The sequence below is a fragment of the Suncus etruscus genome, chromosome 8, assembly GCF_024139225.1.
Source record: "Suncus etruscus isolate mSunEtr1 chromosome 8, mSunEtr1.pri.cur, whole genome shotgun sequence".
NCBI classification, from domain to species: Eukaryota; Metazoa; Chordata; class Mammalia; order Eulipotyphla; family Soricidae; genus Suncus; species Suncus etruscus.
The window spans coordinates 48,981,188-48,991,047 of record NC_064855.1 but is presented as its reverse complement, the minus strand read 5'-3'; the positions used below and the strand labels follow the sequence as shown (position 1 = coordinate 48,991,047).

Below are 9,860 nucleotides of genomic sequence, written 5' to 3'. Positions count from 1 at the left end.
AGATGCAAATCAAAACAACGATGAGATACCATCTCACACCACAGAGATTGGTGCACATCACAAAGAATGAGAACAATCAGTGCTGGCGGGGATGTGGAGAGAAAGGAACTCTTATCCACTGCTGGTGGGAATACTGGTCTAGTCCAACCTCTATGGAAACCAATATGGAGATTCCTCCAAAATCTGGAAATTAGCTCCCATTCGACCCAGCTATTCCACACCTAGGGATATACCCTAAGAACACAAGAATACAATATAAAAACCCCTTCCTCACACTTATATTTATTGCAGCACTATTCACAATAGCCAGGCTCTGGAAACAACCAAGATGCCCTTCAACAGATGAATGGCTAAAGAAACTATGGTACATATACACAATGGAATATTATGCAGCCGTCAGGAGAGATGAAGTCATGAAATTTTCTTATACATGGGTGTACATGGAATCTATCATGCTGAGTGAAATAAGTCAGAGGGAGAGAGATGCAGAGTAGTCTCACTCATCTATGGGTTTTAAGAAAAATAAAAGTCATTTTTGTAACAATCCTCAGAGACAATGAGAGGAGGTCTGGAACACCAGCTCACTTCATGAAGCTCACCACAAAGAGTGGTGAATACGTTATAGAAATAACTATACAGAGAACTACCATAATCATGTGAATGAATGAGGGAACGGGAAAGCCTGTCTGGAGTACAGGTGGGGGTGGGCTGGGATGGAGGGAGATTTGGGCCATTGGTGGTGAGAATGTTGCACTGGTGAAGGGGGGGGGTGTTCTTTACATGACTGAAACCTAATCACAAACATTTATGTAATCAAGATGTTTAAATAAAGGAAAAAAATGAAGAAAAGAAAGGAAAAGATAAGGCCTCCAAATGCTTACCACAGACTGTGTTCTTTACACTGACTGTATAATAAGAGCAGGTACAGTAAATGCTTCCCATATACACCTCAAACCAGATCCTTTGCCTGGTCTGTATTGTGAATGGGGGGGACAAAAAAAAAAGAAAAGTAAAAAACTTCTGCTCTGAAGGCTAGCAAGATATTAAGGAGTGTATGAACTTGTTTTCCATAAGACTGACTATATTTGATTCCTGGCACCGTATGCTCCCAGAACATCTCCAGGAGAGTTTTTATTTTCTTTATTGCAGTGTGAGGAGTAAGCCCTGAGTACAATGGGGTGTGGCCCAGGAACAACAATAACAACAACAACAACAACAAAATGCTTGCTTTCACTAATAATGTTTCTGTGTACAATGTACAGCATGTTCACAATCATTTCTGAGTCTCCAAAGGAGCATAAATAGAATCATTGTTCAGTCAGGACAGTCAAAATTTGACCAGTCAGGACAGTACAATTTGACAAGAACTGCTTCAGGATCAGCTGAGGGTATGCAAGTACATGAGTATGCCTGTGTAAGTCTATGTGTGAATGTATTTGAGCATTTGTGCCTGTGTGAGAGTGTGGATCTGAATCTCTATGTGTGAGACAATTTGTTTATGTGTGAGTGTGACTGTGTGAGTTGTATATGAATATAAGGACTGGGTCTGCCTATGATCAACTGTGCTTTCTTGAAAGAAGGCCCAAGTAGGCAACACATATACACAGTTTGCATTTGATTGCTAGATTGCTTCTTATTTACATGGTAGCTGTCAGCTGAGCTCCAATGTGACAGCACAGCTAAGTAAAATAGAACAGAGCACCTCTTCTTACCCACACAAGACAAAGAGCAGGGTTTTTTCCATGACATGTGCTTTTATTCCACTGGGATCCAGCTTTGTAAACCTGCCTTGTGTTTGGTCATGAGTTCAAAGCATTTGCCACCAACTAAGTTAGCATATGATTTAGGTGAAAAGGAATTCCAACTTTGAAAATAGTTTTATATTTGTCTTTTTTCTGCTTTTCTCATATCAACTAAAGGTTAATCAACTCTTAAGTGCCACCAGATAGTCATCACCTAAAAAAATTGATTTCTTCTCAAATGGGCTTGACAAAAGGTAAATAAAATTAATTCAGGAAATTAAATATAAAATAGTGAAGTACTATTTTATTAAGTTCCCCATGAGATTTGCATTAAAGGTCTCTGAATGTGTTTCTCTTTGCACAGTGAGTTACTCTGGAAATGGTCACCAACGCTGTACCTTTCCACTCCTACTTCTCATCAGCTTCAAGTCATTTCCCTCCTGTGCAGAACTAGAGCTATCAGTGCAGTTGCCTTGTACAGCATTTGATTCATTCTTGCTGTCTTCATGGCTAAGTCCAGTTCAATGAGATACTGAACATAGGAAAAAGGAACCACCTAGAGATTTCACTACAGAGAGAATGTGACAACAGTGTGGTACAGTTGAAAAGACAGCAGGTGTGGCAAGGAAATGTAGAGTTTGACAAGAGCAGAAAGCCCTTCCCTACACAACCTATGGACAAAAAAGCTTTTTCTGAAAACCCTAGGGAAAGGAAACCCCTAGGGAGAGGTTGGCAGACACAACCAGTGTGCACTGAAGCAATAAGAGACAAAGGGCAACAACTAACATCAATTAAATCAGAATGCTGGCAAATGGGCCCAGGAATTAATCATTTTTAGAGTTTCTCAATGAATCCAATGTGCATCTAAGCTTGCAAAGCTCTGCTTAAAGAATCTAGCAGAATGGCTGGAGGGTTAGTATAACTAGTCATTTGCCATGCAAGTGACTGACCTAAGTTCAACCCTGAACAATGCTAAGTGTAACTCCTGAGTGCAGAGCCAGGAGTGTTCCCCAAACAATGCCAGGTGTGGCCCAAACTCTCCAACCCTTAAAAAAAAAAAAAAAAAAAAAGCACCTAGCAGAATTTTATTACCACTATGGCTTCTGTCCCAAGCTGAAACCCAGGACAAGAGCAACTGACTCTCCATCATCATTCGTGGTCAAGAAACAGATTAGAGGTATACCAAAGTAGATATCATTCAGGAAGCCACGCCAGCATAGGTCCCTTTGAAGGGACCAAGAATTTGGGTTTGAGAGGCCTGAGTGATAGCAAAATGGGTAAGGTGTTTGCCTTGCATTCAGCCAACCTTGATTCTATCCTATTTCATGTAGTCCCCTAAGCCTGCCAGGAGTAATTTCTGAGCATAGAGCCAGGAGTAACCCTCAGTGAGGCTATGTGCCCCCGCAAACCAAAGCCAACAAACAAAAAAAGAAATTGGGTTTGATTTCTAGAATTCTGTTATATAGGTAACTTCCTTTTTTTTTTTTTTGGTTTTTGGGTCACACCCGGCATTGCTCAGGGGGTTGGTTACTCCTGACTGTCTGCTCAGAAATAGCTCCTGGCAGGCACGGGGGACCTTATGGGACACCGGGATTTGAACCAACCACCTTTGGTCCTGGATCGGCCGCTTGCAAGGCAAATGCCGCTGTGCTATCTCTCCGGGCCCATAACTTCTTAATTTCTTCATAAAATATACTATTTTCAAAACTATATTTTACTTAATGTCTATTGAACAAAGTTGATGAAATATTATACTACATACCAATTATAGTAAACTATCATCTGGGACAATTGATGCACAAGGCATTTCAAATGTACATGAAGTGAATATTATTAAGAATATCCTGCTTAATTACTCTATTAACTTGCACATACTAAGTATCTGCTAATTACTTGTTTAATGAATTAATAGTCAAAAGAAGATTAATTTTCCATGTGATATTACTGTGATTTTTAAAATTGTAATTATTTTAAAGGATCGGCCATGATCATACATATAAATATTTCATTGATTAGAAACATCATAATATGATCTATTTTTTAAATGACTGAGAAAGCAGTTCAAGATTTTGTACAATTCTGGGAAAATTGTGATTATCACTAATTATCATAAATATTGTTAAAGGGAACACTGATTGGCAAAACTCCAACTAATAAAGTTCTAGATACTTGGTAACTGGAAAAATAATTAACTTTTTGAAGAAACACCTTTAATAAGTTTGTACCAGTTTTCATTAAGTACTATCATCAAAAAATATTTTTCTTTGGCAATTAAAATGTTCTAGTGAATAACAAGGTAAGTAAGTTTATATTCTTTGCCTTGGAGCATTTTATAGTGTAGTGGGAGAGATTAGGCAATTCCAGAAGTTTCAGTAAAACATAGTAGGAGGTGATAATTCTTTTTTTTTTTTTTTTTTTTTTTTTGGTTTTTGGGTCTCACCCGGCAGTGCTCAGGAGTTACTCCTGGCTCCATGCTCAGAAGTCGCTCCTGGCGAGCACGGGGGACCATATGGGACGCCGGGATTCGAACCGATGACCTTTTGCATGAGAGGCAAACGCCTTACCTCCATGCTATCTCTCCGGCCCGAGGTGATAATTCTAATGTTTAGTGAGGAGAAGATGATTAGGTCAGAAGTGACAACAAAAGAGATTTGAGAACAAAAGACCATTGATTTTAGGAGCAAGAACAAACATTTACAGAAAAAAGTGACCAAATAGGGAAATTGGGAACTTGATAACAGAAAACTTACACTTATAAAAGTGATGTTCATTGTTTGACTGAAACTCAATAATAAACAATTTTGAAACAGTGCTTAAATAATATAATTAATAAAAATAAAGAACAAAGTGATCAAATCAATATGACAATAAAGGCTGATGCAAAGGGTTTAAAGGATAAAATTGAACAAGCATCCAAAAAAGAGTAAGTGGACTTTATATTTATTAAAATAAAATGCTTCTCTAGAATGCCATGCCTGAATATTACTATGGGATGATTGAGGAAAATTAAGGACATATAAGAGCCAGCTTAAAGAAAAAAAATAGTGGATGTTTCCATTCTGATTTTTCTTTAAAATATTGGAGAGCTATCCAACAAGGCACATCCATCATGAATTTATAGGTAACACACACTCTTTGCAAAATATTTTATTATTATTATGCATAACTTGTATTCAGAAATAAAATATTAACTTGTAATATTCCCAAATATATTAGTAAGTGTATTAAACTACTATGTTGTGGTTTTTGTTTGGTTAGTTGCTGGTATTTTTTAGGCCACACCCAGGGGTGCTCAGGGATTACTCCTGGCTATGCGCTCAGAAATCACTACTGGCTTGGGGGACCATATGAGACGCCACCCGGGGATAGAACCTCGGTTCATCCTAGGCTAGCGCTGACAAGGCAAAATCCTTACCACTCCGCACCACTGCTCCAGCCCCTACTATGTTGTGCTTTAAGGACTTTCAAAAAATAGCAGTGTAGGAACAAGCTGTATAAGTGGGGAACAGTTGCACTAGTATTAGGGGGGTAATAGAGGGAGATGTGGGATGCATGCTGGGAACAGGGGTAGATGGAGGACAACACTGGTGGTGGAAATGCCCCTCACTCATTGTCACTATGTGCCTCATATATTACTGTGGGAGAATTGTAATTCACTTTGACCACAATAAAAATTAAAAAAAAATAGCAGTGTAGTGACCAGAGCGATAGTACAGCAGTAGGGTGTTTGATTTACAAGTTGCCAAGCCAAGATGGACTCAGGTTTGATTCCCGACATCCCATATGGTCCCCTGCACCTGCCAGGAGCAATATCTGATTGCAGAGCCAAGAATATTCCCTGAGTGCCACTGGATGTAGCCCAAAAGCCAAAAAAAGGAAGAAAAAAAGGCAGCAAAAGCCTTTTGACATGCATCAAATACACACACATATACATATATATGTATATATATACATATATATATATATGTTATTTTTACCTTAACAAAGTCATGATGTTGATTATATGATCTATACCAGAGGTTCCCAGAGTTATTTGGCTTCTCTCTGTCTTTTTTATAAAAAAGTCACTCAAGTTCCTTTGAAATTCTATCTTCTTTAAGTGAATAAACATAAAGCCCTTTTTAATTCTTTTCATGTCTACTACCTCCTCCTGAATCATTCCAGTGCTCCCAGGATAAGGAAGTATCTTTCTTTAGGAAAAACTGATCCAGAATTTAAAATTGATGTTAAATGATACCAGATGAAACATGTCTATTTTCAGATGAACAGTGATGATCCTTGATGTGCTTGGAACATTACATTAAGAGTAGCACCATAGTTCATAAGCACAATAGCATTCATTGAGTCCTCCATTTCTCACACCATCTCTGTAAGAATTTATCTCATAACATCTCTGTTAGAAGTTATCATTCCTTTTTAAAGGAATCAGATTAAGCAAACTGAAAATAAACAATTTTTCATAGATTCTAAGAACACAGGGCCAACTTTTATCATAATTTGAGAAACAAATATAAAAATATAAAGACACATGATTTCCCCAAAGAAACACTTTTAAGGAGATATTTTATTGAAATCATTGTGATTTACAAAGTTCTTCATAGTTGGGTTTCAGACATATAATCCAACCACCGGTGTCAATATCCCTCCATCAATGTTTCCGAGTTCAACCCATGTCACCACCCCTGCCTCCAAGACTGCCTGCATGACAGACCTAGTTTATGTTCTGAATGTTAAAGATTTGGTTTCATGATTTCATTGTTGTTAACTTTGGCTTGGATATTGAATTCTGCCATTTCTTAACACCACCAATGAACCTAAAACTTCTTGAGCCCTGTCCCCTATTCTTTCATATTTGACCCAAGGAAACACTTTTATGAAAAATCAATAAACCATACTTCCATCATAATAAATTACATTTAAAGAAAGATTAGGATAAACCTTAAGAAAAGAATAATCAATAAGAAAAATGGAAACCAGGAAATTAATAGCAAAAAGATTATCCACAAGAACTGAATACTGGGTTCTTTGAACGATCAATAAAATCAATAGGTCTCTAACCAGACTGAAAAGTATATAATACAAATAATATAGAAAGTAAAAGGGTGACTATTACTATATAGCTCAAAGATATTGAAAGAATAATAAAAGTATTATTTTAAAATATTTTACATTAAAAGTATTCAAAGTAATACTCTAAACTCTACATCCCCAAATCAGGTTTAGATGACATAGATCAATCCCTGCCAATACTCTCACATAAAAACAGACAATCTGAAAAGATCTATCTTCATTAAGGAAAATAAATCAATAATCAATGATCTTCCTTATCTGAAAGCAGCAGACCCAGATGAGTTACATCATTGGAGCAAGAAGTCTAACTTCTCTAGAAATAATGGAAATAGATTCAGTGAATTAGATAATTACAATAAAATCTATTTGGATAATATTTGGGCTTTAACTATTTCCTCATATTGCATTTGCAAGGTGGATTTATAAGCATTTTATGAATGAATACATCAAGTACTAAAAATAATAATTATTTGCACTTCTCATGACAAATTCAAGTGTCTGAAGACTGACCTATGAAAAACTCTAGCGTTCTTTCCAAACTTCAAGCTGTCAAAACAGATCCTTAGTATTTAAAGTAAAACTTAGGTTTGCCAAATCACTTAAAGGTAGCTCTTCTTCTCCAATCTCCTTACCAATCACTCCTGTTTAAGAAGATCTTGTCCTTCAGACACTGACAGTTCAATAACTTCTTTAGATTCATTATGGGAAATAAAATCACCTTGATAAATTAACTCATCTAATGTAAGAAGAGAATTTTGAATTTTTTTTACCATTTCTTCCATATTTATTTCTTCCTCATCAATGACCATCTACAGTGACTAGAGTCTGTGATAGATGTGTAGTTGCATCCTCTTCTTCCCCCATTTCATTCAGTGTTACAAAAGATAATTCCCCTTCAGAAACATGAGAAGCAGAAGTTTTCCCCTTCTTTATGTTAAATTCAGAAGTGGCATTTTTGAGAATTTCCTTTTTTGCCTTTAGTGCAAAAAATTTTTTGTTGTTGTTGCAAAAATTTTAAAATTTCTTCCCAGGGGCCAGAGAGATAATGGTAGGGTGTTTACCTTGCAAGCAGCAGACCCCTGAAGGACCCAGTTGATTCTGGCATTCCACATGGTCTCCCAGCCTGCCAGGGGTGATACCTAAGTGCAGAGCCAGGAGTAACCCCTGAGGGGTTTAAAAAAGTTTAAAAAACAGAGAAACCCCTTGCCACATCCTGGGTGCTGTGATAATATCTCTAGGTTCACCTCATAAAATAGAAACCTTATTATTAACCTTTTAATATGCCATACCTTGTAACTGCATGCATGGGCTCTCCCAGTCCCTTAAGACCGCACTTGCTTCAGGTCTCAACTGTTTCTTCTCTGTATAGGTCAAACATTGGTTGTAGCTAGTACCCACACTGGATCTTGCAGCTCTAATTTTATCAGTATCATGGACATGTAAACCCCCACCATTTGTGTTTGTTTTGCTGGTGGCTTAACCATGACAGGCACAGAAAAAATAAAGACATTTTAAAAATAGTACCAAAGTAGAATAAAACATGTTCATTTTTTATGTTGTTTTTTTACTAATAGAATATTTTCATATAGCCTATCAAATCTTTCACTAATTATAGCTCCTTCACTGCTTTGCAGCTTGCAATCACTGTCCCTGACATTTGAAATGTGGTATTTTGAAGCCTTTGGGCTACTTATCAGATATCTGTAATATCTATAATTTAAGAAGAAAAAATAGTTATAAAATATTCAGGTGTTATATCAAATATAGTGTGGCCTTGAAACATGGTAGAAAATGTGCTATAATAACTTGAAATCAAATTAGTCAAAGCTTTGATTTACATGCACTTAGACATCAAAACAGGCTGAAATGCCCAAGGCAACATTTATGCTTCAGGTCATAATTAGATACCGATTTCTACACTATAGAGGGGAATACAAATATTATGCACCAATCAATTGATCTTAGAGAGGTCAGCCTACTCTGCAAATAAAGGGGGAGATTTTAATCAGAATTTATTCACATAAAATGAATCATTTTATTAAAAGTGACTAAGTTTACCATAAGATGACCAGATGATCATATTGAAAGACTATAGCTCAAAAAATAAACTCCATCAAACATTTTGAGTCACATAGAAGTTATCTTCTAAGCTTTCAATTTTTATTTTTTTTTTTAATTTTTTTTTTGCTTTTGGGTCACACTCGGTGACGCTCAGGGGTTACGCCTGGCTATGCACTCAGAAATAGCTCCTGGCTTGGGGGACCATATGGGATGCTGGGGGATCGAACCGAGGTCTGTCCTAGGTTAGCGTATGTAAGACAAACACTGATTTTGTCATGGCTCCAGCCCCAACTAATTATTTACCAACCAAGTAACAAATACACAAATTTCAATGTTTTGTCTGTGTCATTAGATTGTTTCAAAAGAGCAGATGGTGCAACATACTGATATAGAAACATTTTCTGCCAAATTATCTTCAGTATTCTATCAGCCCAACATTTGCTAATTTAGATCCAAAAAAGTCTGGTATTATTTATGAATGTGGAGATTGATTTTTCTGTATTTATTTTACTGCAAGCAATCTATGAAGATATAGCTTCAATGTCAAGTAAAACTAATGGACTTCAGGGTGAATTGTATTGATTGTAATAATGTTAGTTTTATGTTTGAGCTCTAAATAGCTGATTAACAAGGAATCACACACATTAAGAGTAAGTGGAATTAGTCTAGAAAAAATTTTTGTCAAGAGAGGGTGCTTTATTTCTAATGCTCTCTATGTTTAGTGCTCAACTAAGCTAGCTTTGACTCCCATTCCTAAAATGTGAAAATGGACGGTCAGCAACATTGGAAATTAAATCATTTTCTGGCCCTTTGGACTTTGACTTCCTGATTCCATTAAGATATAGGTTAAAAATATTTTTTCCCTAAGGATCCAATCTGTGTACTACCAAGTGTGGTCACAAAATAACAACTGCAAAAAAATTTAAATATGTGACTTCCATTTTACCTCTGTTAAACAATCATGTTACAAATAATATGAAACTTCAA

General features: G+C 36.5%; 1 non-coding gene across 1 annotated transcript; it reads left to right on the top strand.

The window, feature by feature from the left end:
* Window positions 1-864: 864 nt before the first annotated feature.
* Window positions 865-998, top strand: LOC126016635 (small nucleolar RNA SNORA51). Its single transcript, XR_007498423.1, has one exon. It is a non-coding gene; the product is annotated as a small nucleolar RNA SNORA51 (small nucleolar RNA).
* The last annotated feature ends 8,862 nt before the right edge of the window (window positions 999-9,860 follow it).